General features: G+C 42.0%; 1 protein-coding gene across 1 annotated transcript in view; it reads right to left on the reverse strand.

The window, feature by feature from the left end:
* Nucleotides 1-25,117, reverse strand: part of FAF1 (Fas associated factor 1) — a 506,672-nt gene that overhangs the window by 427,395 nt on the left and 54,160 nt on the right. The gene's annotated exons all lie outside the window — the stretch shown is intronic.

The following is a 25,117-nucleotide window of genomic DNA, read 5'->3' on the forward strand; positions in this document are numbered from 1 at the left end:
ATTTACAAAATGCTAAAGTATCACCACCAGATTACCTGCTAATTTGCCAGTTACCACCTAAACTAAATGACCAAACTAAGTATCACAAATACTAAGACAACATCAGGTTATAAGCCTTCTGGTATAAGATAAAAAGTTGACAGTATCACTCATGAAGCAAAGTCTTCCACCAAAGTCTTCCACCAATGTCTTATCAAGTCTCTAGACTTAAAAGAAGAAGAAAAGTCAAATGACACCGTGAAGAAAACAACCGAACAAATCTAAAATGCACATTTCACAAGACTATCCTGGACCCCTCGCAAGTTAATGTTATTCCCTCCCCTCCTTCCACAGAGTTACAAGACCCCTTCCACACCAAAAGACACTAAAGATACAACTATCAAATGTAATATACAATTGTAAATTAGATACTGACAGGAAAAGCTGTAAAAAAATTTTTTTTCGCATAACTGGGAAATTTTCAGTGTTGCCTGGATTTTACAAGATATTATGGAATTATTACTTTACTGAGAAGTAAAGTATCCAGTATATGGGAAATTAGGCTAGGCACAGTGGCTCACACCTATAATCCCAGCACTTTGGGAGGCTGAGGCGGGCGGATCATCTGAGGTCAGGAGTTCGAGACCAGCCTGGCCAACATGGAGAAACTCTGTCTCTACTAAAAATACAAAAATTAGCCAGGCATGGTGGCAGTGGCACTCCTGTAATCCCAGCTACTCGGGAGGCTGAGGCAGGAGAATCGCCTGAACCCAGGAGGTGGAGGTTGCAGTGAGCCAAGACTGCACTACTGCACTCCAGCCAGGGCAACAGAGCAAGACTCTGTCTCAAAAAAAAAAAAAAAAATTGTCCCCATTAAGAGTTGCATACTGAAGTACTTAACAATGAAGTATAATGATGTCTACAAGTTACTTTCAAACAACAAAGCAACAAACATGTATGTATACATAGAAATAAAACACATGACATGTTAAAAATTCTTAAATATAGGCCGGGCACAGTGACTCATGCCTATAATCCCAGCACTTAGGGAAGCCGAGGTGGACAGATCACTTGAGGCCAGGGGTTCAAGACTAGCCTGGCCAACAGGCGAAACACTGCCTCTACTTAAAAAAAAAAAAAAAAAAAATTAGCCAGGCGTGGTGATATGCACCTGTAGTCTCAGCTACTCGGGATGCTGAGGCAGGAGAATCGCTTGAACCTGGGAGGTAGAGACTGCAGTAAGCCGAGATCACGCACTCCAGTCTGGGCCACAGAGTGAGACTGTCTCAAAAAAAAAAAAAAACAAAATTTTTTTCTTAAATACAGGAAGATTTACTTGTGTATGTTGAACCATCCTTGGATCTCTCAGATACATCCCCTTTGGTCATGATTAATGACTTTTTTAATGTGTTGTTGAATTTTGTTTGCTAGTATTTTGCTGAGGATTTTTGTATCAGTATTAGTCGGGGATACTGAACTGTAGTTTTCTTTTTTTGATGTGTTTTTTTCTGATTTTGGCATCACAGTTAACACTGGCCTTGTAGAATGAGTTTGTAAGTATTCCTTCCTCTATTTTTCAGATTAGGTTGAGTAAAATTGGTACTCGTTCTTCTTTATGTATATAGTAGAATTTAGCAGTTGAAACCATTGAGTCCCAGGCTTTTCTTTGCTGGTAGACTTTTTGTTACACCTTTGATCATGTTGCTGCTCATTATTAGTCTCTTCAGGTTTTGGATTTCTTTATGGTTCAATCTTGATAGGTTTTATTTGTCCAGAAATGTACTTTCTTTAAACTTGTCAATTTATTGGCATATAGTTGTTGCTCAGAGTAGCCACTAATGAACCTTTGAATTTCTACAGTATCAGATGTTGAAAGGAATGAGACACATCCCCCATATATCTCCCAACTTCCTGAGCCCAGCACAAACACATTCCTCCATATTTCTTTCAAACTTCAGAAAAACATCACCTGGGAGATCTCCGATAAGGAATGCTAAATGTATAATGTTAACCAATTGTAATGCTGTAACCGAGAGAATTACCTTGTTCCCTGTAACTTTACATATCCTGTTTACATCTGGCTATAAAAAGCAAGCACTCCCATTGTTCGAGGCCCTCTTGTATGCTGTGGAATGGAGGGACCCAGTTCGAACTTGTAGTAAAGATCCTTGCCGCTTGGCTTTGACTCTGGACTCTGGTGGTCTTCTTTGGGGAACGAACGGTCTGGGCATAACATCTGGGGGCTCGTCCGGGATTCCCCAAGCCCACCAGACCCCTGGTCAAGGGATCTACTAGGATCGATCTACTGATAGGTGAGCCGGCTCGTCTCCGTTTGCCTGTCTGTTCTGAATCTGAATCTGTGACTTGCGAGGTCTGAAACTGGAGCTGGCGCCGTCCTGGCGGACGCGCTATAGGACAGCCAGCGGAGACCGGTGGGAGACGTCCCCTGGCTCTCGTCTGATCTAAATTGCGATCTGGGCTGCCGGAGCACGATCGCGATCCGAGCAGCTAACTCTGACCCGGGCTACCGGCGCGCGCTTGCGATCTGGGCTGCCGGAGCGCGGTCGCGATCCGAGCAGCTAACTCTGACCCGGGCTACCGGCGCGCGCTTGCGATCTGGGCTGCCGGAGCGCGGTCGCGATCCGAGCAGCTAACTCTGACCCGGGCTACCCGGCGCGCGCTTGCGATCTGGGCTGCCGGAGCGCGGTCGCGATCCGAGCAGCTGACTCTGACCCGGGCTACTGGCGCGCGCTTGCGATCTGGGCTGCCGGAGCGCGGTCGCGATCCGAGCAGCTGACTCTGACCCGGGCTACCGGCGTGCGCTTGCGATCTGGGCTGCCGGAGCGCGGTCGCGATCCGAGCAGCTGACTCTGACCCGGGCTACCGGTGCGCGCTTGCGATCTGGGCTGCCGGAGCGCGGTTGCAATCCGAGCAGCTGACTCGGACCCAGGCTTCCGGAGCGCTTGCGATCTGAGCTGCCGGAGCACGTTTGCGATCTGGGCAGCGGCTGACTCTGACCCGCGCTGCCGGGGCGCGCTCGCGATCTGAGCTGCCGGAGCGCGTTTGCGATCTGGGCAGCGGCTGTCTCTGACCCAGGTTGCCGGGACGCGCTCGCGATCTGAGCTGCCGGAGCGCATTTGCGATATGGGCAGCGGCTGTCTCTGACCCGGGCTGCCGGGGCGCGCTTGCGATCTGAGCTGCCGGAGCGCGTTTGCGATCTGGGCAGCGGCCGTCTCTGACCCGGGCTGCCGGGGCGCGCTCGCGATCTGAGCTGCCAGAGCGCGTTTGCAATCTGAGCAGCAGCCGTTTCTGACCCGGGCTGCCAAAGCGCCCTTGCGACTAGATATCATTAATAAGTCAGATTTCCTTCACAGGGATTCTAACCCGCCTCCTTGGCTGTCACCTTTCCAATTAGCCCCTGAACCTTGTAAGGCACTGGTTGCTCGGTCGCTAAAATCCAAGCAACCAACTGCCCCCCCCATCCTGTTCTACCTGATAGCGGGGACCCACTGTTCACAGAACCCCCTCCGTACCCCTCCGGGCCCCAGGCCCCAGCCCCCCAGGCTGAGCTGCGGGAAGGAGCAGGCGGACGGGAGGCGGCCAACGCACCCGGACCCACCCCCGGGCTGAGCCGCGGGAGAAAGCAGGCGGACGGGAGGCGGCCGGCACACACGGGCCCGCTGAAAAGGAAAGTAACTTTGAAAGGCGGGCGGGGCGGACGCAAGGGCGCACTTTGCGGGCTAGCCCCCCCCGCTGCCTGACTCCACGGTGGCTTTACCCCTTCGGGAAATAGGACCCCCAGATGACACGGGAATCCCCAGGCTCCAGTACTGGCCATTCTCTACCAGTGATCTGTATAACTGGAAGACCCAGAGTGCTCGGTTTTCAAACAACCCCAAAGATTTAATGGCTTTACTGGATAGTGTCATGTTCACCCACCAGCCCACTTGGGATGATTGTCAGCAGCTCCTCCGAATCTTGTTCACAACTGAGGAGCAAGAGAGAATACAGGTAGAAGCTAGAAAGCTGGTCCCGGGGGACGACGGTCAACCGACTGCCAACCCCGACCTCATAAATGCGACTTTTCCTCTGACCATGCCCGCGTGGGACTACAACACGGCAGAAGGTAGGGGACGGCTACGCCTTTATCGCCAGACTCTAATGGCGGGTCTCCAGGCAGCTGCTCGCAAGCCCACTAATTTGGCTAAAGTATACTCTGTTCTGCAGGGAAAGACAGAGAGCCCAGCTACCTACTTAGAAAGATTAATGGAAGCTTTTAGACAGTACACCCCCATAGACCCAGAGGCTCCAGGAAGTCAGGCAGCTGTTGTAATGTCTTTCGTAAATCAGGCAGCCCCAGACATTAAAAGGAGGGCAGCGCTGGTTAACAGACGCCCGGAAGCAGACTGTTCTGCAGATCCCCAGGCCACAATCCACCCGACAAGTGAGGGAATTCCTGGGAGCGGGATTTTGTAGACTATGGATACCTGGGTTCGCAGAACTGGCTAAACCCTTGTATCAGGCAACACGGGGGCAGCAGCCATTTAATTGGACAGATGAAGCCGAGTCGGCTTTCCAACAGATCAAAACCGCCCTACTCTCTGCGCCTGCACTGGGACTATCTGATGTCACCAAGCCCTTCCACTTATACGTGGACGAGAGTAAGGGTGTCGCCAAGGCGGTAATAACTCAGAACTTAGGCCCCTGGCGGAGGCCGGTTGCCTACCTGTCAAAGAAGTTAGACCCAGTGGCTGCCGGGTGGCCCCCTTGTCTCCGAATGATTGTGGCCACGGCTCTGATGGTACAAGAGGCTGATAAACTTGTCATAGGTCAAGAATTGCGGGTTGTTACCCCACATGCCATCGAAGGTGTACTCAAACAGCCACCTAATCGATGGATAAGTAACGCCCAGCTCACCCACTACCAAGGAAATCCTATCAGGATAACCTTCCTGCCCCCAACGACCTTAAACCCTGCCTCGCTGCTGCCCAACCCGGACCTGGACGTGCCACTCCATGATTGCACCGAGATACTAGCTCAGGTGCACGGAGTTGGAGAGGACCTGCAGGACCGCCCACTCCCTGACGCTGACCTCGTCTGGTTCACTGATGGGAGCAGCTTCATGCATCAAGGCCAGAGGTACGCTGGAGCGGCAGTGACTTCAGAGACTGAGGTAATCTGGGCGGAACCCCTGCCCCTGGGGACATCAGCCCAGAAGGCCGAACTGATAGCGTTCACCCAAGCTCTTACCTTAGGGGCAGGGAAAAAGCTGACAGTATATACAGACAGCCGATATGCTTTTGCTACGGCGCACATACATGGGGCCCTTTACAGGGAGCGAGGATTACTAACGGCTGAAAGAAAAGAGATAAAAAACAAGCAAGAGATCCTAGCCCTGTTAACAGCGCTATGGAAGCCAAAAAAAGTTAGCCATTGTGAATTGCCCAGGGCATCAGAAACCAACCACTCCAACTGCTCAAGGCAACTTTCTGGCAGACCAAACCGCAAGAAATGTGGCAAAGGCTCCCAGCCAACTCCTTGCACTCCAGCTCCCTGACCCGGGCCCCCGGGACTTGCCATATTTCCCTGATTATTCAGAACAAGATCTCCAGTGGATTGACAAGCTTTCCCTGAAACAGATCCAGAATAGGTGGCGGACTGATACTAATGATCAAACCATCCTACCAGAAAAATTAGGACAACAAGTGTTAGAACACATCCACCGAACCACCCACCTGGGTGCTCAGCAGATGATAGACCTGATCAGACGCTCTAAGCTCAAATTCAGACATACAGCCGAGAAGGCCAGCAGCATCGTGGCAAGTTGCAAAATCTGCCAGCTTAACAACGCCTACCCCCAATCCTAGACTGCAGCGGGAACAAGGCTCAGGAGAACCAGGCCCGGTATCTACTGGGAAGTAGATTTTACTGAAATAAAGCCAGGAAAGTACGGGTATCGGTACTTACTTGTCTTTGTAGATACTTTTTTTTTTTTTTTTTTGAGACGGGGTCTCGCTCTGTCACCCAGGCTGGAGTGCAGTGGCCGGATCTCAGCTCACTGCAAGCTCCGCCTCCCGGGTTCACGCCATTCTCCTGCCTCAGCCTCCCGAGTAGCTGGGACTACAGGCGCCCGCCACCTCGCCTGGCTAGTTTTTTGTATTTTTTAGTAGAGACGGGGTTTCACCGGGTTAACCAGGATGGTCTCTATCTCCTGACCTTGTGATCCACCCGTCTCGGCCTCCCAAAGTGCTGGGATTACAGGCTTGAGCCACCGCGCCCGGCTGTAGATACTTTTTCAGGGTGGACTGAAGCATTCCCAACCAAAAGAGAAACTGCTCAGGTCATAGCAAAGAAAATTCTGGAAGATATCCTTCCCAGGTATGGCTTTCCCGTCCAGATAGGGTCAGATAATGGGCCCGCCTTCGTCACTAAGGTAAGTCAGGATTTGGCTTCCATCCTTGGGGCAAATTGGAAACTACATTGCGCTTACTGGCCCCAGAGTTCAGGACAGGTAGAGAGGATAAATCGGACCTTAAAAGAGACCTTAACTAAATTGACTATGGAGACTGGCGCTAATTGGGTAGTCCTTCTCCCCTATGCTCTGTTCCGGGCCCATAATACCCCTTACAGACTGGGCCTTACCCCTTACGAAATCATGTATGGCAGACCTCCACCCCTGGTTCCCAGCTTAAAAGACAATCTGCTTAAGTCTGAAACAGAAAATGTCTCTGAATTCTTATTTTCCCTACAAGCCTTGCAGAAAATTCATCAAGAAATCTGGCCCAAGCTGAAGGAACTATATGAGACCAGTCCCCCACCGACACCCCATCCGTACCAGCCGGGAGACTGGGTCCTAGTTAAGCGACACCGACAAGAGACCCTAGAACCCAGGTGGAAAGGACCACTCCAGGTACTCCTGACCACACCCACCGCCCTAAAGGTAAAAGGCATCACGTCGTGGATCCACTACACCCACGTCAGGCCAGTGGACCCAACCTCCGACTTTCTGGGACCAATCACGGCGGCGGCTGAAGCACCCGCCACGTGGACTGTGGACAGAGCTAAGAACCTATCTAGTCCCTCTGTTACCAACCTACTGTGTCTCCCTGTCACATTAGTTTCCCGGTTGACTCTACTAACTGCTGGCGAGTTCCTAGGGTACACCGGTAACTGGACTAGTACTGCTATTCACCCAGTCCCTAGACCGAGACCTGCACGAGCCATATTTCTCCCCCTCATTGCAGGAATCTCCCTCACCGCATCCCTCATTGCGGCCAGGATAGCGGGGGGAGCCCTAGGTCACACCCTCATAGAAAGCACAACAACAAGTTGTACCAACAATTTGCCGTTGCTATGGAGGAGTCAGCTGAGTCCCTTGCCTCCCTTCAGTGACAGCTCACGTCCCTAGCCCAGGTAACCTTGCAGAACCAGAGGGCCCTAGACCTACTCACTGCTGAAAAAGGTGGTACATGTATGTTTCTGAAAGAGGACTGTTGTTTCTACATAAATAAATCAGGGCTTGTAAAAGACCAGGTCCAACAGTTACGCAAGTTAAGCACTGAAGTAAAAACACGGCAGTTTGCTTCAGCTGCAGACCAATGGTGGAATTCCTCTATGTTTTCTCTGTTAGCCCCCTTCCTTGGACCCCTGCTAAGTCTACTATTTCTGCTAACCGTAGGACCTTGTGTTGTTAACAGAATTTTGCAGTTTGTCAGAGAAAGGTTTAACACTGTTCAGCTCATGGTCCTCAGAGCCCAATACCAACCTGTAAACGCTGAAACAGAGTCAAACTTATAAGACCCAAGATTGGCTCTAGAGTTACCTGAAAAAAAGGGGGAAATGAAAGGAATGAGGCACATCCCCCATATATCTCCCAACTTCCTGAGCCCAGCACAAACACATTCCTCCATATTTCTTTCAAACTTCAGAAAAACATCACCTGGGAGATCTCCGATAAGGAATGCTAAATGTATAATGTTAACCAATTGTAATGCTGTAACCGAGAGAATTACCTTGTTCCCTGTAACTTTACATATCCTGTTTACATCTGGCTATAAAAAGCAAGCACTCCCATTGTTCGAGGCCCTCTTGTATGCTGTGGAATGGAGGGACCCAGTTCGAACTTGTAGTAAAGATCCTTGCCGCTTGGCTTTGACTCTGGACTCTGGTGGTCTTCTTTGGGGAACAAATGGTCTGGGCATAACAATGTAACATGTCGTTTTTCATCTCTGATTTTATTTATTTGGGTCTTCTGTCTTTTCTCAGTTTGGTTAAAGATTTGTTGATATTGTTTATCTTTTCAAAAAAGCCAACTTTTCCTTTCATGGATCTTTTGTATTGTTTTCTTCACATGAATTTCATTTATTTCTGCTTAATCCTAATCATTTTTTTCTTCTACTAATTTTGAGTTTCGTTTGCTCTTACATTTCCAGCCCTTTAAAATGCATGGTTACCCTATTTTTATAATGTTTTAATTCTTTTTTGATTAGCCACTTACTGCTATAAAATTCCTTCTTAGTATTGTCTTAGTTGTGTCCCACAGTTTTTTGCTATGTTCTGTTTCCATTATCATTAGTTTCAAGAAATATTTCAAATTCCTTCTTAATTTCCTCGCTGATCCACTGGTCATTTCAGGAGCATATTGTTTAATTTCCATGTGCTCCTATTCGTTCCCAAATTCTTCCTGTTACTGATTTCTAGTTTTATTCCACTGTGATCAGAAAGAAGATGCTTCACATAACTATTTTTTTGAATGCTTTAAGACAAGTTTTGTGCCCTAACATATGGTCTATCATTCAGAATGATCCATATGCTGAGGAAAAAATGTGTATTTTGCGACTGACGGAAAAAGTGTTCTGTAAATATCTATTAAGTCCATTTGGTCTATTGTGCAGAGTAAGTCCAATCTTTGTTGATTTTCTGTCTGGATGATCTGTCCAATGCTAAAGGGGTATGTGGAAGTCTTTAGCTATTATTTTATTAAGGTTTTCCATTCTCTTCCTGTCTTTCTCTCTCACACACACACATGCACACACGTGTGCGCACGCACACACACACCTTCTAATATTTGTTTTACATATCTAGGTGCACCAGTGTTAGATGAATATATATTCACAATTGTTACGGCCTCTTGCTGAACTGAGAGCCCTTTATCATTATACAGTAACCTTTGTCTTTTCTTATAGTTGTCTTGAACTTTATTCTGTCTGATATAACTATAGTTAAGCATGCTCTTTTTTGGTTTCCATTACATGGAATATCTCTTTCCATCCCTCTATTTTCAGTCTATGTGTGTCTTTACAGGTGAAGTGTGTTTCTTGTTTCTTGTAGGCAACAGATCATTTGGGTCTTCTTTCTGTATTCATTCAGCCACTGTCTTTCCATTGACGAGTTTACTCCATTTACATTCAATGTTATCATGAATAAGTAAAGATTTACTCCTGCCATTTTGTTACTTGTTTTCTGGTTGTTTTGTGGTCTTCTCTTCTTTCCTTGCTGCCTTCCTTTCTTCCTTTTACTGAAGGTGATTTTCTCTGGTAGTATGAGTTAATTTCTTGCTCTTTATTTTTTGTGTACGTTCTGTATGTTTTTTTATTTGAGGTTACCACGAGGCTTCCAAATACTATCTTACAACCCATTATCTTAAGCTGATAACAACTTGAAACTGTTTACATAAACAAGAAAGAAGCAAAAAGAAAAACTCTACATCTTAACGTCTTTTTAACTTTTTGTTTCTATTTATATCTTCCTGTACTGTCTATGTTTTGAAAAGTTGTTGTAGTTATTTTTGATCAGTTCATATTTTAGTCTATTTGAGAATGGTTTACACACCAAAGTTATAGTATTACAATATTCTTTGTTTTTCTGTGTGTTTACTATTGCTAGTGAGGTTTTTTTTTTACCCTCAGGTGTCTTATTGCTCATTATCATCCTTTTCTTTTGGATTAAAGTACTCCTTTTAACACTTCTTGTAGGACAGGTCTGGTGTTGATGAAATCCCTCAGCTTTTTTTTTTTTTTTTTTTTTTTTTTTTGAGACGGAGTCTGGCTCTGTCGCCCAGGCTGGAGTGCAGTGGCGCAATCTCGGCTCACTGCAAGCTCCACCTCCCGGGTTCACGCCATTCTCCTGCCTCAGCCTCCCGAGTAGCTGGGACTACAGGCGCCCGCCACTGCGCCCGGCTAATTTTTTCTATTTTTAGTAGAGACGGAGTTTCACCATGGTCTCGATCTCCTGACCTTGTGATCCGCCCGCCTCGGCCTCCCAAAGTGCTGGGATTACAGGCAATCCCTCAGCTTTTCTTTGTCTGGGAGAAAGTATTTCGCCTCACGTTTGAAGGATATTTTCACTGAATATTTTATATTATTCTAGGGTCAAAGTTTTTTTCCTTCAGCTCTTTAAGTATGTCATGCCACTCTCCAGCCTGTAAGGTTTCCACTGAAAAGTCTGCTGCCAGACATACTGGAGCTCCATTGTATGTTGTTTCTTTTCTCTTGCTGCTTTTAGGATACTTTATCTTTGATCTCTGGGAGTCTGATTATTAAATGTCTTGAGGTAGTCTTCTTTCAGTTGAATCAGCTTGGTGTTCTATAACCAAATTTTAATTAGATACTAGTATCTTTCTCTAGATTTGGGAAGTTCTGTTATTCCTTTATAAACTCTCCACCCTTATCTCTTTCTCTACCTCCTCTTTAAGACCAAAACTCCTAGATTTGGCCTTTTGAGGCTATTTCTGATATCTTTTGCCTAGAATGAAGGCATGCTTAATTCTTTTTTCTTCAGTCTCCTCTGACTGTGTATTTTTAAGTAGGTTGTCTTCACACTCACTAATACTTTTTGTTTGGTCAATTCTGCTACTAAAAGACTTAAAATGCATTCTTGAGTAGTTCCATTGCATTTTCAACTCCAGAATTTCTGCTTGATTCTTTTTAATTAATTCAATCTCTCCAATAGACTTCTGAATTCCTTTTCCATATTATCTTGAATTTCTTTGAGTTTCCTCAAAGCAGCTCTTTGGAATTCTCTGAAAGGTCACATATCTGTTTCTCCAGGATTGGTCCCTGGTGCCTCATTTAACTCATTTGGTGAGTGTCATGTGCGTCTGTGTGAAGAGACCACCAAACAGGCTTTGTGTGAGCAACATGGCTGTTTATTTCACCTGGGTGCAGAAGGGCAGAGTCCGAAAAGAGAGTCAGCGAAGGGAGATAAGGGTGGGGCTGTTTTATAGGATTTGGGTAGGTAAAGGAAAATTACAGTCAAAAGGGGGTTGTTCTCTGGCGGGCAGGAGTGGGGGTTACAAGGTGCTCAGTGGGGGAGTTTTTGAGCCAGGATGAGCCAGGAAGAGGAATTTCACAAGATAATATCATCGCTTAAGGCAAGGACCATCGATTTTCACTTCTTTTGTGGTGGAATGTCATCAGTTAAGGCGAGGCAGGGCATTTGCACTTCTTTTATGATTCTTCAGTTACTTCAGGCCATCTGGGCATATATGTGCAAGTCACAGGGGATGCAATGGCTTGGCATGGGCTTAGAGGCCTGACATTCCTGCCTTCTTATATTAATAAGAAAAATAAAATAGTGTTGAGTGTTGGGGCGGCAAAAATTTTTGGGGAGTGGTACGGAGAGAGAATGGGCGATGTTTCTCAGGGCTGCTTCAGGCGGGCTTAGGGGCGGCATGGGAACCTAGAGTGAGAGAGATTAAGCTGAAGGAAGATTTTGTGGTAAGGGGTGATACTGTGGGGTCATTAGAAGAAACATTTGTCGTATTGAATGACTGGTGATGGCCTGGATACGGTTTTGGATGAATTGAGAAACTAAACGGAAGGTACAAGGTCCGAATAAAACAAGGAGAAAAATGGGTATTAAAGGACTAAGAATTGGGAGGGCCCAGGACGTCCAATTAGAGAGTGCCCAAGGGGGTTCAGCGTAATTACTTGCTTGGTTGGCAAGTTTTTGGGCTCTATCCTTGAGTTTTTTTATGTTGTCATATACCAGGCCAGATTGATTTAGGTAAAATAACACTCTTCATTTAAGAATATACAGAGTCCGCCTTTTTCAGCAGTGAGTATAAAAGTAAAGAATAGAACTTCCTCAGGGTGGAAGTATTGGAGGATGCCCTGCCAGCAAAGATCATCTATCCACTCTAAGAAGGAGTGAAGAGTGGCGGTTTGGGGATAGCACCAAGAGATATCAGCTGTGACAGCTTGAAGAAACAGTGTAAACCGGCAGTGTAAACAAGAGTAGGGCATTTATAGGTAGTTGAGAACAGTGAATAGGAGTATGACTAGACAGAAGATAGTAGGGATGACTAGTTTTTGGGGCTCGGTCCAATGGTGGGAGTGACTTCGTAAGACCCTGTTATAAAAAGTAGGGTAAGGACGAACAGACCTAATAGAATGAAGGGATGTATTAGGTACATAAGGGTTATTACTGTTCTTCAGAAATACGAGTAAGTTTTAGGGAAGTAGGGGAGAGTACTTGCGACTTCCAGGGGGAAGAGAGAGATTAGACTGGCTGTCCGATGGACACAGCTTTATTCTGGAACGGTGAACCCAGTGGGGAGGATCCTGCAGGCAGACGGCAGTCGGGGTACTATAGATGGCTAAGTAGGGTCCGGTCCATCGAGGTTGTAGAGTTTGAGGGGTCAGATTCTTAACAAGAACTGATCATCCAGCAGTATTTTATTTTTCTTATTAATATAAGAAGGCAGGAATGTCAGGCCTCTGAGCCCAAGCCAAGCCATCACATCCCCTGTGACTTGCACAGATGGCCTGAAGAAACTGAAAAATCACAAAAGAAGTGCAAATGCCCTGCCTCGCCTTAACTGATGACATTCCACCACAAAAGAAGTGAAAATCGATGGTCCTTGCCTTAAGCGATGATATTATCTTGTGAAATTCCTCTTCCTGGCTCATCCTGGCTCAAAAAGCTCCCCCACTGAGCACCCTGTGACCCCCCACTCCTGCCTGTCAGACAACAACCCCCCTTTTGACTGTAATTTTCCTTTACCTACCCAAATCCTATAAAACATCCCCACACTTATCTCCCTTTGCTGACTCTCTTTTCAGACTCAGCTTGCCTGCACCCAGGTGAAATAAACAGCCATGTTGCTCACACAAAGCCTGTTTGGTGGTCTCTTCACACGGACGTGCATGACAGTGAGGTCATGTTTTCCTGGATCATAACGGACGTGCATGACAGTGAGGTCATGTTTTCCTGGATCATCTTGATGCTTACAGATGTTTGCTAGTGTCTGGGCATATATATGAGTTAGGTATTTACTGTAATTTTTGCATTCAGGACTTCTTTGTATCTGTCCTTGAGAAGACTTTCCAGGTACTGGAAAGAACTTCGGTGTTGTGATCCAAGTCATACCTGCATTAGGGGGCACCCTAAGCCCAGTAACGCTGTAGCTCTCACAGACTTCTAGAGGTATTGCCCTGATGGTCTTGGATAAGATCTGGAAAAATTTTATGGATTAGCATGTAGAAACTCTTGTTATCTTCCCATACTTTCTCCCAAACAAATGGAGACTCTCTCTTTCTCTCTCTCTCTGTTTCTCTGTACTGAGCTGCTTGGAGCTGGGGGTGGGGTGACACAAGTACTCCTATGGCTGCCACCACTGGGACTGTGCTGGGTCAGACCTGATGCCAGCACAGCACTGAGTCATGTCCCCAGGCTGCCTGTAACTACTACTTGGCTACCAACTACGTTCGCACAAGGTCCTATGTCTCAACAATCAGCAGGTGGGGAAGCCAACCAGGTTTATATCCTTCCCTAAAGGGTGAAAAATTTCCCCTAGGCCTTAGGCAGGTCCAGTGATACTGCACAGAAGCCAGACTGGGGTCAAACACCTTAGAAATCTACCTGGTATTCTACTATACTGGCACTCAAACCACAAGATACAGTCCTTTCCATACTTCCCTCCCCTTTCCATAGGAAGAGGAGCCTCATCCTGTGGTGACCACCACCACAGACCCATGGGGACTACCACCAGGCTACTGCCAATGTTTCCTTGAAGCCCAAGGGCTGCCTATAATCCCAGCACTTTGCGAGGCCGAGGTGGGCAGAACTCTTGAAGCCAGGAGTTCAAGACCAGCCTGGCCAACATGGTGAAACTCCGTCTCTACTAAAAATACAAAAATTAGCCACGTATGGTGGCGCATGCCTGTAATCCCAGCTACTCAGGCGGCTGAGGCATGAGAATTGTTTGAACCCAGGAGGTGGAAGTTGCAGTGAGCCAAGATCACACGACTGCACTCCAGCCTGAGTGACAGAGAGAGAAACTCTGTCTCAAAATTAAAAAAAAAAAAAACTCCAAGGGTTCTTCAGTCAACTTGTGGTGAATGCCGTCAGGCCTGGGACTCTCTCTTCAGGGCAGTGGGCTCCTCACTCTGGTTGGTCCAAGGCAGGTCCAAAAATGCCAACCAAGAGCCAAGGCGCGGAGTTAGGGAGAGCCTACCTGGTGCTCTACCCCTGTGGCCAAGCTGTTACTTAAGGTGCAAGAAAAACTTATCTTTAATCCAACAGCTGCAGAGTACACATTACTCTCTTCAGCACATGAATCATTCTGAAGGGCAGAACATATATTAGGCCACAAAACAAGTCTTAAAACACTAAAAAAAAAATGAAATAATATAAAGTACCTTCTCTGACCACAATGGAATAAACCTAGAAATCAATAATGAGGAATTCTGGAAACTATACAAATACATGAAAATCAAACAATATGCTCCTGACTGATCAGTGGGTCAATGAATAAGTAAGAACTTGAAAAACTAACTGTAACAAATGATAATAAAAACATAGCATGCCATGCCAAACCTATGGGGTTGCAGCAAAAGCAAGAGAGAAGTACCAAGTATCAAGAGAGAAGTTTATAGGTATAAGCACCTATATCAAAAAGTGGAAAAGCGAACAACCTAAGGATGCATCTTAAAGAACTGGAAAAATAAACGCAAACCAAGCACAAAATTAGTAGAAGAGGAGAAATAATAAAGATCAGAGCAGAACAGTGAAATAAAAGAGGACGCAAACAAATGGAAGAACATACCATGCTCATGGATAGGAAGAATCAATATCGTGAAAATGGCCATACTGCCCAAGGTAATTTATAGATTCAATGCCATCCCCATCAAGCTACCAGTGAGTTTCTTCACAGAATTGGAAAAAACTGCTTTAAAGTTCATATGGAACCAAAAAAGAGCCCGCATCTCCAAGACAATCCTAAGTCAAAAGAACAAAGCTGGAGGCATCACGCTACCTGACTTCAAACTATACTACAAGGCTACAGTAACCAAAACAGCATGGTACTGGTACCAAAACAGAGATATAGACCAATGGAACAGAACAGAGTCCTCAGAAATAATACCACACATCTACAGCCATCTGATCTTTGACAAACCTGAGAGAAACAAGAAATGGGGAAAGGATTCCCTATTTAATAAATGGTGCTGGGAAAATTGGCTAGCCATAAGTAGAAAGCTGAAACTGGATCCTTTCCTTACTCCTTATACGAAAATTAATTCAAGATGGATTAGAGACTTAAATGTTAGACCTAATACCATAAAAATCCTAGAGGAAAACCTAGGTAGTACCATTCAGGACATAGGCATGGGCAAAGACTTCATGTCTAAAACACCAAAAGCAACGGCAACAAAAGCCAAAATTGACAAATGGGATCTCATTAAACTAAAGAGCTTCTGCACAGCAAAAGAAACTACCATCAGAGTGAACAGGCAACCTACAGAATGGGAGAAAATTTTTGCAATCTACTCATCTGACAAAGGGCTAATATCCAGAACCTACAAAGAACTCAAACAAATTTACAAGAAAAAAAACAAACAACCCCATCAAAAAGTGGGCAAAGGATATGAACAGACATTTCTCAAAAGAAGACATTCATACAGCCAACAGACACATGAAAAAATGCTCATCATCACTGGCCATCAGAGAAATGCAAATCAAAACCACAATGAGATACCATCTCACACCAGTTAGAATGGCGATCATTAAAAAGTCAGGAAACAACAGGTGCTGGAGAGGATGTGGAGAAATAGGAACACTTTTACACTGTTGGTGGGACTGTAAACTAGTTCAACCATTATGGAAAACAGTATGGCGATTCCTCAAGGATCTAGAACTAGATGTACCATATGACCCAGCCATCCCATTACTGGGTATATACCCAAAGGATTATAAATTATGCTGCTATAAAGACACATGCACTCGTATGTTTATTGCAGCACTATTCACAATAGCAAAGACTTGGAATCAACCCAAATGTCCATCAGTGACAGATTGGATTAAGAAAATGTGGCACATATACACCATGGAATACTATGCAGCCATCAAAAACGATGAGTTTGTGTCCTTTGTAGGGACATGGATGCAGCTGGAAACCATCATTCTTAGCAATCTATCACAAGAACAGAAAACCAAACACCGCATGTTCTCACTCATAGGTGGGAACTGAACAATGAGATCACTTGGACTCAGGAAGGGGAACATCACACACAGGGGCCTGTCATGGGGAGGGGGGAGGGGGGAGGGATTGCATTGGGAGTTATAACTGATGTAAATGACAAGTTGATGGGTGCAGCACACCAACATGGCACAAGTATACATATGTAACAAACCTGCACGTTATGCACATGTACCCTACAACTTAAAGTATAATAATAATAAATAAATTTAAAAAAAAAAAAGATCAGAGCAGAAATAAATGCAATGGAAACAAATAAAACAATATAAAAGATCAATGAAACTAAAAGCTGGTTTTTAGAAAAGAAAAAAATTAACAAACCTTTAACCAGACTAAATAAAAAAGAGGAAAATAAATAAAATCAGAGATTTAAAAAATTACAACCTATACCACAGAAATTCAAAGGATCATTAGAGGCTACCATGACCACCTATATGCCAATGAATTTGAAAACTTAGACGAAATGGGGCAATTTCTAAACTCATACCACCTACCAAGACTGAACCCTGGGGAAATCCAAAACATGAATAGACCAGTAACAAGTAACAAGATCAAAGCTGCAATAAAAAGTCTGCCAGAAAAGAAACCCCTGGGACCCAAAAGCTTTACCTGATGGTTTCACTGAATCTTACCAAACAGTTAAAGAAGAACTAATACCAATCCCACTCGAACTATTCCAAAAAACAGAGGAGAGAATACTTACAAACTCATTCTATGAGGCCAGTGCTACCTTGATACCAAAACCAGAAAAAGACACATCAAAAAACAAAAACAAGTAACAAACAAAAAACTACAAGCCAATATCCCTGAACATTGACGCAAACATCCTCAACAAAATGCTAACAAACTGAATTCAACAACACATCAAAAAATAATTCATCATGACCAAGTGGTATTTATCCCAGAGATGCAAGGGTGGTTCAATATACACAAATCAATCAATGTGACACATCATATTGACAGAATGAAGGACAAAAACCATATGTTGACTGCAATAGATACCGAAAAAGCATTTGATAAAATTCAACATCCCTTCAAGATTAAAAAAAAAAAAAAAAAAGCCTCTACACACTGGGTATAGAGAGAACATAACTCAACATAAGAAAAGCCATATATAGCAAACCCACAGCTAGCATCATACTGAATGGGGAAAAACTAAAAATCTTTCCTCTAAGATTGGGAACACAAGGATACCCACTTTCACCACTGCTATTCAACATAGTACTGGAAGTACCAGCTAGAGCAATCAGACAAGGTAAACAAATAAAGGGTATCCAAATTGGGAAGGAAGAAATCAAATCATCCTTGTTATCAAAAAATAGAAAAATTAGCCCAGCATGGTGGTGCATGCCTGCAGTCCCAGCTAGCTACTCAAGAGGCTTAGTTGGGTGACCTGAGCCTGGGAGGTTGAGGCTGCGGTGAGCTGTGATTGCACCACTGCACCCCAGCATGGATGACAGAGTAAGACCCTGTCTACAAAAAAAAGAGTATATGGATGGATTGTAACACAAAGGATAAATGCCTGAAGTGATGGATACCCTATTTACCCTGATGTGATTACTACATAGTGTATGCCTGTATCAAAATATCTCATGTGACCCATAAATACATACACCTACTATGTACCACAAAAATTAAAATGTTTTTTAAGAAAAGAAAAATGAAAAAAGACATAAAAGGAATATCTGCATTCCCATGTTCACTGCAGCAGTATTCATAATAGCCAAGATATGGAAGCAACCTAAGTGTCCATGAATGGATGTTAAATGGATAAAGAAAATGTGGAATATATGTGCAACAGAATATTACTCATCCTTAAAAAGGCAGGAAATTCTGACATACACTACAACATGAATGAACCTTTAAGGACATTATGCTAAATGAAATAAGCCAGTTACAAAAACACAAATATTGACTGTATCATTCCACTAAAATGAAGTACCAAAAGTAGTAAAACTCATAGAGACAGAAAATAAAATGGCGATTGTCAGACGACGGTGTGAGGGGCATGGAAAATCTGTGTTTAATGCATACAGAGTTTCAGTTTTGCTAAATGAAAAAGAGTTACGGAGATGGATGATGGTGATGGTTGCACAATATAACTATACTTAATACCACTGGATCTGTATATTTAAAAATGGCTTAAATGGTGAATATTACATTATGTGTATTTAACCAAAAAAAAAAAAATAAGGAAAAGAAAAAGTCAATTGCTTTCCTACATACCAGCAATAAACAAGTGGAATTTCAACACATTTCAACACAACACTATGTACATTAGCTCCAATTAAAAATGAAATACATGGGTATAAATAAATCTAACAAAATATGTGCAAGATCTGTATGAGGAAAACTATAAAAGTCTAATGGAAGAAATTAAAGAATATATAAATGGAGAGATATTCTATGTTCACAGACAGGAAAACACAATATTGTTCAGATGTCATCTCTGAATAACTCCCCTCATATCACTACCCCCTTATGAGGCAGTGTCAAACTTTCACCATTTAATACACCACTTACCCAATATACATAGACGTGCATGGGCACAGGAGAGTGTGATTGTTCCCACAATTTAAACATTCTGGAAAGACACATCTATTTTTCCTATATTAAATAAATGAATGGATAAACACATAGATGAATAAATGAATTTTTTAAGTGGCCAGCTGATCATCTATCAAGAGGTATTATAAAATATATGCTTATTTTCAGAGGGAACTGGACTAAGTCGCTTCCAATGTGACTTCCCACACTATATCCTATGTATTTTAATATCTCCAAAGCTATAATATATGAGAAAAATAGCTGACAGTGTAAATGTTCACTATAAAGTCGACCTAAAAACATTTCTAATTTTATAGAACAAGGACAAAATGGACTGTGGTACTGAACCCAATTCTTCAACCTTCCATGCATCCATACCATTCAACTCTATAGTCCCTCCTGCTAACGTATATTTTCCATTCACTGGGCTCAGACATATGACTTCACTCCATCAATGCAAAATATGTTCAGAAGTCACATTGTGACAATTCTGAGCCTATGCCTTGAGAAGTACCATGAGTTTCTGCTTGCAGTCTTAACTTTGTGTCATCATGATTATAAGATCTTTCCTTTGATTTATCTGTGATCTCATCAGAGGATATCTGAATAAATACACATGGAACATATCTGAGCCCAATCTGTTCCATCCAACCAGATCTGCAACTTGAAACAGTCACTTAAACAATCAGCCAACTCCTGGCAAATATCTGAATGAGAATAAATAATTGTTGTTTTCAGCCACTTTACTATGAAGTTGTTTGCTACACAGCAACAGCATTAGTTTCAAGTGAAATACTATGTCTGGGATTTGCATTTTAAAAATACTCCAGCCAGGTATGGTGGTGTATTCCTGTAGTCCCAGCTACCCAGGAGGCTGATGGGAGGATCACTTGAGCTCAGAAGTTAGAAGATATATTGTGCTATGATCATGCCTGTGAACAAGCACTGCCCTCCAGCCTAGACAAACATAGCAAGACCCCATCTCTTGAAAGAAAAAAAAAAAAAAAAAAAAAAAAAAAAAACAACAACTCTAGGAGTACTATGCAGTTCTAAAAGAAATAAGCTGATATCTATACCTATGCAGACACATTAAATATATATGTATATTTGAGCATGTCCTATATTCTACAATGAAGAAATCTCCAGAATATATCCTTGAATGAAAAACACAGCATAGAAAATTTTGTATAATATGCTACCATTTATTTATGATTCATAAGAATATGAAAATACAGACACATTTACTTCTATTTTTTTACAATGAAAAAATAAAAGATGATTTCTGTAATGTTTCCTGTAGAAGGGAGAGAATAGGGCATTCTCCAGGACAGACCACATAAAACTATACCATATACCTTAAAAGCAAAGATATTCCTTCACTGACTTCTGGCTTGCATTATTATTGGAAGTATTCCATCAGTCTTTGTTAACTTTGTGTATATCTTTTCCTTTGACTGTTCTTAAATTTTTCAATTTTCACAGGTTTTAAGCAATTTCATTTGATGCTTTCTAGTTTTCTTCATGTTCCCTGTGTTTGGGATTCAATGACTTCTTTGATATGTTGGTTTATGATTTTCCTCTAATTTGGAAAATGTTGGTGGTTATTTCCTCAAATATTTTTCTGTCTTCTCTCCCCTCCCATTTCTGCCTTCTGCAGATTCCAATTATACATTTTTTTAGACTGCTTGAAATTGTCCCACAAATCACTGCTCCTCTTTTTTTTCCAGCTTTTTCTCTGTGATTTGTTTTGCATAATTCCTACTTCTGTATTCTCAAGTTCACTAGTATTTTTCCTCTTCAATGTCTACTCTGCTGTTAATCTCATTAATTGCATTTTTCATCTAAGACATTATGCTGTTCATCTGAAGATGTTTGATTTAGGACTTTTTCACATATTCCATGTCTTTCCTTAACCTATTCATGCTTTCCTCTACTGTCTTAAACATTCAAAATATAGGTATAACTTTTAATGACCTTCTATCATCTATATCACTTCTAGGTCTCTCTCTACTGATTTTTCTCATGATTATGGGTCATATTTTCTAGCTTCTTATATGCTTGACAATTTTTGATTGGGTCTAAATACTGTGACTTTTATCCTTGTTATATGTTAAATATTTCTGTATATCTTCAAATATACACACACACACACATTTTTTTTTTTTTTTTTTTTTTTTTTTTTTTGAGAAAGAGTCTCACTCTGTCACCCAAGCTGGACTGCAATGGCAACAACCTGTGCCTCCCAGGTTGAAGTGATTCTCCTGCCTCAGCCTCCTGAGTAGCTGGGACTACAGGCACATGCCACCATGCCCAGCTAATTTTTGTATTTTTAGTAGAGACAGGGTTTCTCCACGTTGGCCAGGCTGGTCCTGAACTCCTGACCTCATGCTCCACCCACCTCAGCCTCCCAAAGTGCTGGGATTACAGGCATGAGCCACCACACCCAGCCTCCTTTAAATATTCTTGAGCTTTGCTCTGAGATGCTTGAAAATAATTGATGTTTTTCAGGCTTCTTTCTAAGTTTTGTTAGGCATCACCAGAGAAGCCTTTAATATTAGGGCTATTTTCCCCCTACTACTAAGGCAATATCCTTCTGAGTACACTAGGGTGCCCATTTATTTATTTATTATAAAGTATTTTCAGTCAGCTGGTGGGAGCAAGAAATAGTCTATGCTTTGTGTGAGTGCTGGAGATATTTTACTTCATAAATACTTTCCATTTACTTTACATTTTCTTCATTTTTTGTTAATAGTTCTAGCATTTCTCAAAAAATTTTAATCATCTGAGAAATGCCTAGAAAAATGGGTTTCACAGCAAGTAAGCTAGGAAACTGTATACATTCTCTCTGACACTTACAATGAATTTTAGCATATTAAAGCCTACATAAACACTTCAGAAAATAACTTCTTCCAACTTTTCTAAACTAAAGACTAAAAGCTTCATTTCACATAAAATATATTACATCTCACAATCTTAGAAAATACAGTTTTTCATTTTTACTGCTTTCAATTTTCTCTTAAATTAGTCTAATCTTTGGCGAAATTAAGGTGTTTTTGTTGCAGTGATGATTACTGTTTTCTTCTTCATAATTCCCTGCATTAAACAGAGTTACGATCGATTGATGGACAGATGGATGGATGGAAGCAATTTTGAGTGTGACAGAGCAAAGAGCATAGGTTCTGGAGTCGGACCAGTCTAACTCCAAATTCACACACTTTGAATTCACAAACTTTAAAACCCAGAGCAAGTTACTTCACCTATTATCTACAGAGAAAAATAATAACTTCCTCATGAGGATGTGAAAACTAAGTGAGATAATCTAAGCAACAAGCTCACAGCACATGCTCAGTAAGTCTCTTTTTCACATTTCCCTTTCAGTTAAATATAAAGGTTTCCAATATAAATTGTCAGTTTTTATAAATATCATCATGTACTAATATATAACATAGCCTCAAATGAGTAATTTATTTATTCACAGTCATCTTTCACTTAATAAATTCTATTTATGTGTGTGTAGGTATACATATGCACATGCTATGTATAACTATATATATTTCTAATAGAGGTAAAATCACTTCCCCATGAACTGTTACAATTTAAAGATTTGATCGTGATGCGACAGTGAATTGTTTAAAACATTTAAAAAAGAGTAGATAGAAAAATATGGAAGTATTTCAAAATGTATTATATACTTCTTTACTTGTTTTTCATTAATAACATCTGTAAGAAAATAATCTGAATCTATGTTCTTCTAATCTAGCTACTTATTTCCTCTTAAAAAATACAATCTGGCTTGGAATGGTTAGGATTCCACCTGCAGGGCTAAGATTTATTGTTCTCAGAAAAAGGCAACAAAAACCATCAAAAGAGAAAAAGACAGACTCCAGGGCCCCCTAAGGCGATGAGGAAGAAGGGAATAAACAATGAAAGATCAATTATTTTAATTCTAAGCCATTTTATTATAAATAATACTTCAGCTTCCCCAAAACACATTTGTGCCTCATTAAAGCCAACTGTTACAGGGCTGAACATGGGGGCTCATTCCTGTCAGCCTAGCACTTTGGGAGGCCAAGGTGGGAAGATCGCCTGAGCCCAGTGAGTTCGAGACCAGCCTGGGCAACATAGCAAGACCTAGTTTCTATAAAATAAAATTTAAAAATTAAAAAAGAAAAAAAAAAAAAGACTGTTGGCTGGGCACAGTGGCTCAGGCAGGTTAAGGCCTGTAATCTCAACACTTTGGGAGGCCGAGGCAGGTGGATCACTTTGAGCTCAGGAGTTCAAGACCAGCCTAGGCAACATGGTAAAACCCTGTCTCTACAAAAAATACAAAAATGAGCCGGGCATGGTGGTGCATGCCTGAGGTCTCAGCTACTTGGGAGGCTGAGGCTGGAGAATCACTTGAACCCGGGAGGCAGAGGTTGCAGTGGGCCAAGATCATGCCACTGCACTCCAGCCTGAGCAACAGAGTGAGACCCTGTCTCAAAAACAACAACAACAAACCCTGTTACAGCCAATTAACAATTACATGGTTTAGAAGTACTATAAGCAGATCTTTTAGAACAGTTCTTCAAGTATCTTTGCATACTGTAAGCCATCTCTAGATAGCTTTAATGAAATTACAAAGTACCTAATTTTCATTAGGAAATAATGAACTTCCAAAGAGTGTAACTTTCGTTATTGCATCACTCTCAAAGTTCCTCATAAATCCTACTAATACAAGGATTTCAGTCCATGTCACAGATAGAGGTGATCAGTTGATTACTGTAAACAAGATCCTTCCATAATTATAAAAGGAAAAGTACTTAAAAGATTTTTTAAAACTATTCCAGAAATTCTAATTGCTTTTAATAGAATATTAAAACCTGTGCTAATATGGTAGCCACTAACCACATGTGACTACTAAGCATCTGAAATATGTGTAATAAGAACTGAGATGTGCAGTAAGTACAAAATACACACTACATTTCTTAGAAATTGAAGAAAACATTTCATTAATAATTTTTATGTTGATTATATGTTAAAATAATACTTTGGATACACTGGTTTAAACGAAATGTATTATTAAATTTAATTCATCTATTCTTACTTTTTAAAAGTAGGGCCACTTAAAATTTTTAAATTACATATATGGCTCACACTCTGTTTTGGATGTGTACTGCCCTAAACTCATCTCCCTTTACTCAAAGTCACACTAACTATATGCAGCTGTCTCTTGGTATCCATGGGGATTGGTTCTAGTACCCCTCCCCTGGATACCAAAATCTGAGAATGCAAGTCTCGTACATAAAATGGCACAGGATTTGCATGTAACTTACACACATCCTCCAGCATACTTTAAATCATCTCTCGATTACTGATAATACTTAATACAATGTAAATGATATGTAAGTAGTTGTTATACTGTATATGTTTTTATGTACATTATTTTTATTGTGTTGGGTTTTTTCCCAAATATTTTCAATTTGTGGTTGGTTGAATCTGGAAATGCCGAACCCAAGAATATTAATAAAAATCCTACATTAACTCATTTGTGGTGAGAGTTTCAGTCAAATCAGTTATCCAACTACACACTTTGGGTGTTATTTCTGGTAATCTTGGTCCTTCTCCTTATTGCTCTCCAACGAAACCTGGACACTTTATCACACTACAATTTTGTTTATATACCTATCTTCTATCTCCCCTACTAGATTCTTATCTCTTAAGACATAGTTCCTACATTTTAAGTCATCTTTTTATCCCCAGTGCACAACAGAGATATCTGTTCATATCTAATGCATATTCAAACTACTCTCACACCTTTTGCTCAAGTTGTTTCCTTTTATTTCCTTGTTTATCATCTTCTCTGCCAGCCAAGATATTTCATTAAGTAAAGTCTTCCTTAATTATCCCTAGCCTCAAACCCTCGAAAGAGTTACTTACCTGTGTTTTCTTAGGACTTTGTATCTCAAAGTTCCTGAGATACTTATAAATTATAAGGATTAGTATACTGTGTCTTTATATAGTTTCCTCAAGATATGACTGGTGTCTTGTCCATTTTTGTAGCTCTGCCATCTTATAACTATATCTAGTGTAGTTAATGGTAACAAATGTCTTTCAAAGGAATTAAATGAT

Source organism: Macaca thibetana, chromosome 1, assembly GCF_024542745.1.
Source record: "Macaca thibetana thibetana isolate TM-01 chromosome 1, ASM2454274v1, whole genome shotgun sequence".
NCBI lineage: Eukaryota > Metazoa > Chordata > Mammalia > Primates > Cercopithecidae > Macaca > Macaca thibetana.